This window comes from Theobroma umbraticum, unplaced genomic scaffold, assembly GCF_002168275.2.
Source record: "Theobroma umbraticum cultivar Fairchild unplaced genomic scaffold, ASM216827v3 scaffold_51.0, whole genome shotgun sequence".
NCBI classification, from domain to species: Eukaryota; Viridiplantae; Streptophyta; class Magnoliopsida; order Malvales; family Malvaceae; genus Theobroma; species Theobroma umbraticum.
This window is the reverse complement of record NW_018397260.1, coordinates 1,186,873-1,195,634: the sequence shown is the minus strand read 5'-3', so window position 1 is coordinate 1,195,634 and position 8,762 is coordinate 1,186,873. Positions and strand designations below refer to the sequence as shown.

Below are 8,762 nucleotides of genomic sequence, written 5' to 3'. Positions count from 1 at the left end.
TTACATGCTCCTTTGAAGATTCAATTGGTTTTTCAATCACCCCTTCAACTTCTTTTCCACTCCTAAGGGTAATTGCATTGCAATGTTCCTTACCTTTGGGATTGACTTGTGTATCACTAGGTAAGGAACCTTGAGGTCTATTGTTGATGGAATTGGCGAGCTGTCCCATTTAGGTTTCAAGATTTCTCAAGGAGGCTCCTTGACTTTGAATTATGGCATCAGTCTTGGATATATATTGCCAGAGGAGTTCTTCCAATTGGGACTTCTTTTCTGGAATTTGTGGTCTAGCTTGTTGTTGAAAACCAGGAGGCATGATGGGTTTTGGATTGGAAGGCCCTGCATTGTTACTCCATGAAAAGTTGGGGTGGTTTCTCCAACCAGGATTATAAGTATTGGAGTGTGGGTTATTTTGCTGCCTGTTGAAATTCCCCACGAACTGGACTGATTCGGAATTGTATGGACATTGATCATATGAATGACTATCTCCACACATCTCACAAACTACTAATGAATTTTGAACTGCATGAACTCCCAGTGTATCAAGCTTTTTGGACAACGCAGCTACTTGAGTAGTTAAGGTGCCAAGTGCATCAATTTCATAAGCTCCAACAGCTTTTCTCGAACCCGACCTTTCTGAAGGCCATTGATAATTATTGGAGGCCATCTCTTCCAACAAATTGTAGGCATCTACAGCATTCTTACTCATTAATGCCCCACCAGCAGCAGCATCAATTATGGTTTTTATTGACCCAACCAACCCATTGTAGAATGTCTGAACTTGCAACCAATCAGGAATCCCATGATGTGGACATCTTCTCAGTAGTTCTTTAAACCTCTCCCAGGCTTCATACAAGGACTCACCATCAAATTGTATGAATGAGGTGATATCGTTCCTCATCTTTGTAGTCTTGGCAGGTGGAAAAAATTTTGCTAGAAACTTTTATGCCAAGTCCTCCATGTTGATAGACCCATTAGGCAATGAATTAAGCCAACTTTTTGCTTTATCTCTCAGAGAAAAGGAAACAGTCTCAATCTAATAGCATCATCAGTTACTCCATTGTACTTGAAGGTGTCACAAATCTCTAAGAAATTTACCAAATGAGAATTAGGATCATCACTAGGTAATCCACTAAACTGGACTGAAGACTGAATCATCTGAATGTAAGCTGGCTTAATTTTGAAATTATTCGCATTGATGGAAGGTCTCCTAATGCTTTGGTGCAAACCTTGCACAAGAGGAACAGCATAATCCCGTAGTGCTCTATTTGCTTCGGGAACCAAATTAATGGCATTATCGCCATTATTATTGCCATCCTCAGCCATTGTTTGATTTAAAGTTGCAACTTGTAAATTCTCCCTTCGACGTCTTCTAAAAGTTCTTTCTATGTCAGGATCAAAAGGAACAAGATTCAAGTTGTTTCTTTTTTGCATGCAATGACCAAAGAGATCTGCGAACAAACAAAATCTAATATTAAAACAAGAAAAATAAAATTTGAAGTAAGACTAAATTGCTTGGTATTAGTATTAGTATAAATTCTAGAAACAATTCCTCGGCAGCGACGCCAAAAACTTGTCAAGTAAAATTCTACTATGCAAGTATACGTATCGAATAGATATTATATTAGCAAACAGAGTATCGATCCCACAGGGAATTGATCTAAAATTTTACTAAGTACTAAAATTAAAACAATTTAGTTTTATTCAAACAATTAAAATCTTAATTCTAATTGAACTAAAAATTACGCAACTAAAACTAATTTGATTACAAATTAAAGCAATAAGATAATTGGGCAAACAACAAATCAAACAAGCCTAGGATTACAATATCCCTCACACTTCATCTAAATCTTACCTCTCTTTCTTAACTTATTTCAATGGGTTGAATTGCTAACCTAGAGTCCTAAATTATTTATAAGGGTCTTCCTGACTCATCTTATAAAAATATCTATTTTAACTAAAACACTATATCTCTATGTGAATTGAAATTAAAATAGACTCATTCAGTTCAGGTTCTAATCTGGCAACATATGGCCTATAGGTATATCCTTATCCTATACGCAAATCAATTAATATGATCATATGCTATCACAATTTTAGTCTACACTAGACTCCCTTTCCCAAGTTTGTTTAGGTTCCTAAATCAATTTAATTGGTGGCCAAACAATTAAAAGCATTAAGAACAAATTGGAATAAATAAGAACAAATTGGAATAAACAATTCAAATCCCATTGAAAATAAGCAAGAAAGAGATTAAAAATTAGATTACATGTGAGTTCAATTGCAATCCTAGAAAATAATTTAGTTCATAGTATCTAATAAAACAACATCCAAAGAAATTTAGCAATGAATCCAAGTCAAAGAAAATAAGAAAAACACAAAGGTAAGAGAGAAAACTAATAGTTAGAGATTTGTGATCTTGATTCTCTCTCTCAATTCTCTTGTTTCCTTGCTTTGTTCTTGGCTCCAATCTCCAAATAGTTGCTTGCTGCCTCCTCTCCAAAATCTCTGAAAAAGGCTCCTTAAATAAGCTCCAAATAACCTAATTTTCGAAATCCCGTTAACTTTCCTTATTTTTAGGAAAGTCGCGCAGAGCTACGGCGCTACTTCTCCAGCGCTGTAGCGCTACTTCTCCAGCGCTGCAGCGGGGAGCTCTCTGGAATTTTGTATGTGTGCTTCCTTTCATCAACGCTGCAGCCTTGTTCTCCTAGTGCTGTGGCAGTCTATTAACTTCAAACGTGAGTTTCACCTTGATATGTGAGGAACTGGGCAAAGTAGTAAACATAAAAGTTTTATCCATGTCTCTTAACTTTCCAATGGATTAAGAATCACATCAATTGGACTTCTGGATTGAAAGATTTGCTACCAACACCGCATTATGTTCAGTCTTTACATACTGCTGCAGTGGTCCGACTTTGACAAATATTTTGACCATGATCTAATCAGAACTGGGCAAATTGGTGAACATAAACATTGTATCCCTTCTTTTTATAATTCGATTGGTCTAAGAATCGCTTTATTTGGAATTTTTTAGAAAGATATATGATCAAAATACTGAAACATATACGAATGAAGCTATCACCATACTTGCACTGATTTTCATCAAATGAGTCTTTTTCATCAATTTCCTACAAAAGCCATAAGAGAAATTAGCAATAACTACTCTTAAAGTAATTTAAAATAAAATAACTTAAAATTTAACTAAAATAACTTAAATTAATCACTTAACAAGTAATCAAACTTAAACTAAAAAAAACACCTAAAATGCTAAAATTCGAACCTAAAATCTCAAAGATCTAGCTACTTAAGCTCCCAAAATGAGTCAAAATAACTCTATATAATAGAGTTATCACTTGAACAAACTAATATCAACTAAGAACTGGTAGGATATGTTGCCTAAATCACTTAGGGTGATGATTCTTTTTTTGACTACTCATTTGCCTTGACATGCTTCATATTACAACTAACATATCTTGTTTTGGCATCTTTGGTAGAACCTATAATGATATGATCAAATATATAGCATTCCATATATAAGACAACCTTGTGTCTCAAGTCTAAGGAGTATTTACACAACTAACACATAAGAAATATTTGCATAGACACTAGAATGAGATACCAAATAAATTTCACATGTCAGGTCATGTTTAGTAAAACTACTCTCCCAAGGCTGGCACCCACATTTTAGTTTCAAGCATCTCTATACTTCAACCTATGAGATAGATTACTTACATCACAAGTAAAAAACGTAGTATGTGTCAATCTTTGAGCATTATTGATGTTTTGTCTCAATAATACAATGATCAGAAATTTTTAAGAACAATGCTTTGAGGCATAAGGATCTTATAATTGTATCTCAATACAATTTCTTTGCAAAGCATATATAGTTTCATGGGCTTTATCTATTTAAGTATAAATAGTAATTAAATTACAAACTCATAGATAAAGAACGACCTAAATGTTATTATAAATAACAAATGTCATACATAAATAGATTAAAGTGCAATTCCCATACAATCACTAATTGGCTTGTAGGCTTCATACGAACAATCTCCCACTAGTAATAAAGCGAATTGCATATGTATCTAATACCAATATTCTCAATATGATGATTGCATCTCTGTTGGGATAGTGCTTTAGTGAGAGGGCCAGTAACATTATCCTCAATAGGCATATGCTCTATGCAAATGTCTCCCTTTTAATGATCTCTTTGATCACATGGTAACGTCGCAATACATGTTTGGATCTCTGATGAGACTTTGGTTTCTTTGCTTATGCAATGGCTTCATTTTTATTACAATACAAAGGTATTGGATCAATAATGTTAAAAACCACATCTAACTCAATTATGAACTTCTTGATCTGAACGACCTCTTTTGTTGCCTCTGACCTTGGTTGTATTCGACCTCGGTTGTAGAATTTGTGAACATTTTCTGTTTAGAACTTTTCCAACTAACTGCGCCTCTATTGAAAGTGAATATATATTCACTTTGCGATTTGCTATCATCCTTGTCAGTTTGAAAGCTCACATCTGCATAACCCTTAACTTAGAGTTCGTCGCCTTCATAAATCAGAAATGCATCCTTAGTTCTTCGTAAGTATTTTAAGATGCTTTTCACAATTATCTAATGACGTTCACCAAGTTTAGATTAGTATCTGCTTGTGACACTCAAGGCATAAGATACATGTCTAGAACAAGCATTGCATGCAAGATAGATTTTATTGCTGAAGCATATGGGATCTTATCCATGCTATCTTTCTTCATTTGATTCTTTGGACTCATGTCCTTAGAGAGATAGATGCCTTGCAACATAGGCAAGTGTCTTTTCTTGGACTCTTCCATGTTAAACCTTTTTACCACCTTGTTTATGTATGTGGATTGGAAGAGATCAAGTAACTTCTTAGATCTATCTTTATAGATCTTTATTCCCTGAATATATGTTGCTTTTCCCAAATCCTTCATAAAGAATTGGTTAGATAGACAAATCTTAGTTGGTTGTAGCAAAAGCATATCATTTCCTATGAGTAAAACGTCATCCACATAAAGCATTAAGAAAACAATAACTCTCTCACTAACCTTCTTATAGACATATGATTCATCCTAATTCTTGATGAAGTCAAACCCTTTGACAGCTCATCAAAATGGATGTTCCAACTCCAAGATGCTTACTTAAGCCCTTAAATAAAGTTTTGAAGCTTGCATATCTTATTGGCATGTTCTTTGGATGTGAATGCATCAGGTTGTGTCATGTACACTTCCTCTTTCAAATTTCCATTGGGGAATGCAATTTTCACATCCATTTGCCATATCTCACAATCATGGTATGCAGTAATTGCAAGAAAAATCCTAATGGATTTAAACATTGCCACAAATGAAAAGTTTTTCTCAAAGTTAATATCGTGTCTTTGTTTGTAACCTTTTGCTACCAATCAAGCTTTAAAGGTATGTATCTTACCATCCACATCATTTGTGCTTTTAAAGACCCATGTGCACCCAATGGATTTTATCCCTTCGAGTGGATTCGCTAAAGTCCATACTTGGTTGGCATCCATGGCATCCATTTCAAATTTCATGGTTTCAAGCCATTTCTCAAAATTGATGTCTAACATCACCTTTTCATAAGTTATCGGCTCATTATTCATGAACAATACGTCTCTATCAAAGAAAAATCCATATCTTTGAAGAACTTGACGTATCTTAATAGACCTTATGAGTGGTTATATCTCTTGAGTTTGGGGTAGTACATTAGAAGTCACAACCTCAGGCTCCAGTTCCATAGGAATGTCAATTTGTGAGTTTCAAATCTCTTTCAGTGCAATCTTGATTTCATTAGCCTTTTCACTTAAGAACTCTTTCTTAAGGAAAGTGGCATGCGTTGAGACAAACACTTTTTATTTGATGAGATTATAATAGTAATACCAGTGTGACTTTTTAGGATATCCCACAAATTTACATTTTTTGATCTTGCTTCAAGCTTATCAGACATTATACGTTTCACATAAGCAGTACATCTCTAAATCCTGGTATAAGACAAGTAGGGTTTCTTCCCAACCCATATCTCATATGACATCTTATCAATTGATTTAGTAAGAACCTTGCTCAGCAAGTGCGTAGCACTATTTTTAAGGCATATCCTCAGAAAGATATAGGAAGATTTTCATAGCTTATCATGGATGTAACCATGTCCAACAGGGTTCAATTCTTTCTCTCAAAAACCTCATTGTGCTTTGGAGTCCATAGAAGAGTTCATTGTGTGAGAATTCCATTCTATTTCATGTAATCTAAAATCTCCTGATTAAGGTATTCTCCTCTTTAATCAGATTTAAAATGAGAATACTCTTCCCAGTTTGTTTCTCCACCTCTAATCTAAACTCCTTAAACTTTTCAAAAGATTCAAACTTATATCTCATCTAATATTCATAACCAAAGTGAGAATGGTCATTCGTAAAAGTGATGAAACAGGAGATTCCCCTTCTAGCACTTACGTTCATAGGACCACATAATCTGAATGTACAACTCCTAGCAATACCCCAGCTCATTCATCATTTTGGGTGAAAGGCGACTTGGCCATCTTACCAAACAGACAACACTCACACATTCCATAAGATTCAAAGTCAAATGGATCGATATAACGTTGTTTGTGTAATTTGGTTAAGTGAGTCTCATTGATGTGCCCAAGCCTATAGTAATAATTCTATTTTATAAAATTATTTTAGTCTCATTTTGTTCTTAAATGTTAGCTAAGTCCTTAAATTGTAACTATAATTTACTTCTTTTTAGTTGTTTTTCTAATTAGTTTAATTTTATTGAGTTATTTTAATCATATGTTTATTTACTTTAATTTTTCTATTATTTATTAGCTTTTATGCTTTTGTAGGATTTAAAGGAATAAGGCTTAATTTTAGAAAGAAAGGTGTTTGAAGGATCCAAAATCTTACTCATAAATACTTTAGTGTTTCAACCATAACTCTCACTTTGGGTGTCCAAATCATGCGATTATTGAGCCATTGAATTAAGAGAGAGACCTACAACTTTCATGCAGACCATTTTGCCTAGTTCTACCTTGAAGATTGAGAACATAGTGTTGGAAAATGACTGAGTGTAATTCTGCAAGAATGGCAATTTGAAGGATGATATTTGGTGTTTGGGCCTCATAACACTTATAAGCCCAAAAGTTAGAGTCATTACGTTAAACTATGTTTAATTTAGGGAATTTAAGGTCATGATTATTAGTATTTAAAGGGTGTTGTGGGAGAAAAAAAAAGCACAACTCTAAGAGATTTAAGAAGCTAGAAGTTATGGCCAAAGTTTGGAGAGTAAGGCTGCAAATATTTGTTTTGTCTTTTTCCTTAGCTTTTATTTCTTTTGTTACTCTTAATGGTTAAACTTCACATATTTTTATTTATATTTGCAATTATGAGTAAGTAATTTTATTTTCCTAGGATTGCAATTGAACTCACATGTAATTTGAGTTTTTAATCTTTTTTTTTGCTTATTTTCAAAGGAATTGAATTATTTATTCCAATTTATCCTTAAGGCTTTTAATTGCTTAGCTACCAATTAAATTGATTTAGAAATAAACATAACTTGGGAGAGGGAGTTTAGTGTAGGCTAAGATTAGAATAGCATATGATCATATTAATTGATTTGTGTATAGGATAGGAATTTACCTATATGTCATATGTGGCCAGAATTAGAGCTTGAACTTAATGAGTCTGTTTTAATTTCAATTTACATAGGGATATAGTATTTTTGTTAAAATAGATATTTTTACAAGAAAAGTTGGGAGACCCTTATAAATAATTGAAGACCCTAGATTAACAATTCAACCTATTGAAATAAGTTAGGAAGGGAATTAAAATTTAGATGGCATGTGAAAGATACTATAATCCTAGGCTTATTTCTATTAAGTTTTACCAAATTTTATTTCTTCTTTGATTTTTATTCTTGTTAATTAGTTTTGTTAATTTTAGTTTAAATAATTATTGGCTTTTTAACCATTTGGATAAAATTAAATTGTGTTAATTTTAATACTTGGTAAACCTTTTAGAATAATTCTCTATAGGATCGATACTCTAGTTTCTATTATACTATCCTTGCGATACGTATACTTGCGTGAGTAAAAAATTAAATAGCAAGTTTTTGGCACTGTTGTTTAAAAATTGTTTTCTAGAATTTTTACTGATATTTTATCTTTCTTGTTTTAATATTATTTTTGATTGTTTGCAGATATCTTTGGTCATTGTATGCAAAGAAGAAGCAATTTAAATCTTGTTCCTTTTGACCTGAAGATAGAAAGAACTTTCAGACAATGTCAAAGGGAGAATTTGCAAGTTACAACTTTAAACCAAAGAATGGTTGATGATAACAACAACAATGGCAATAATGCCATTACTCTGGTTCTCAAAGAAAATAGACCATTGCAGGATTATGTTGTTCCTCTTTTGTAAGGTTTGCATCATAGCATTAGAAGACCTTCCATCAATGCAAATAATTTCAAAATTAAGCCAACTTACATTCAGGTGATTTAGTCTTTAGTTCAGTTTGGTGGGTTACCTAGTGATGATAATAATTCTCATTTGGTGAATTTTGTGGAAATTTGTGATGCTTTCAAATATTATGGAGAAACTGATGATGCTATTAGATTAAGATTGTTTTCATTTTCTTTAAGAGATAAGGCAAAGAGTTAGCTTAATTCACTGCCTAATGGTTCTATGACTACATGGGAGGACTTGGCTCAAAATTTATAGCCAAATTCTTTTCG

General features: G+C 33.2%; 1 non-coding gene across 1 annotated transcript; it reads left to right on the top strand.

Annotated features, from left to right (window-relative positions):
- Window positions 1-794: 794 nt before the first annotated feature.
- Window positions 795-901, top strand: LOC149527164 (small nucleolar RNA R71). Its single transcript, XR_016351273.1, has one exon. It is a non-coding gene; the product is annotated as a small nucleolar RNA R71 (small nucleolar RNA).
- Window positions 902-8,762: the final 7,861 nt, after the last annotated feature.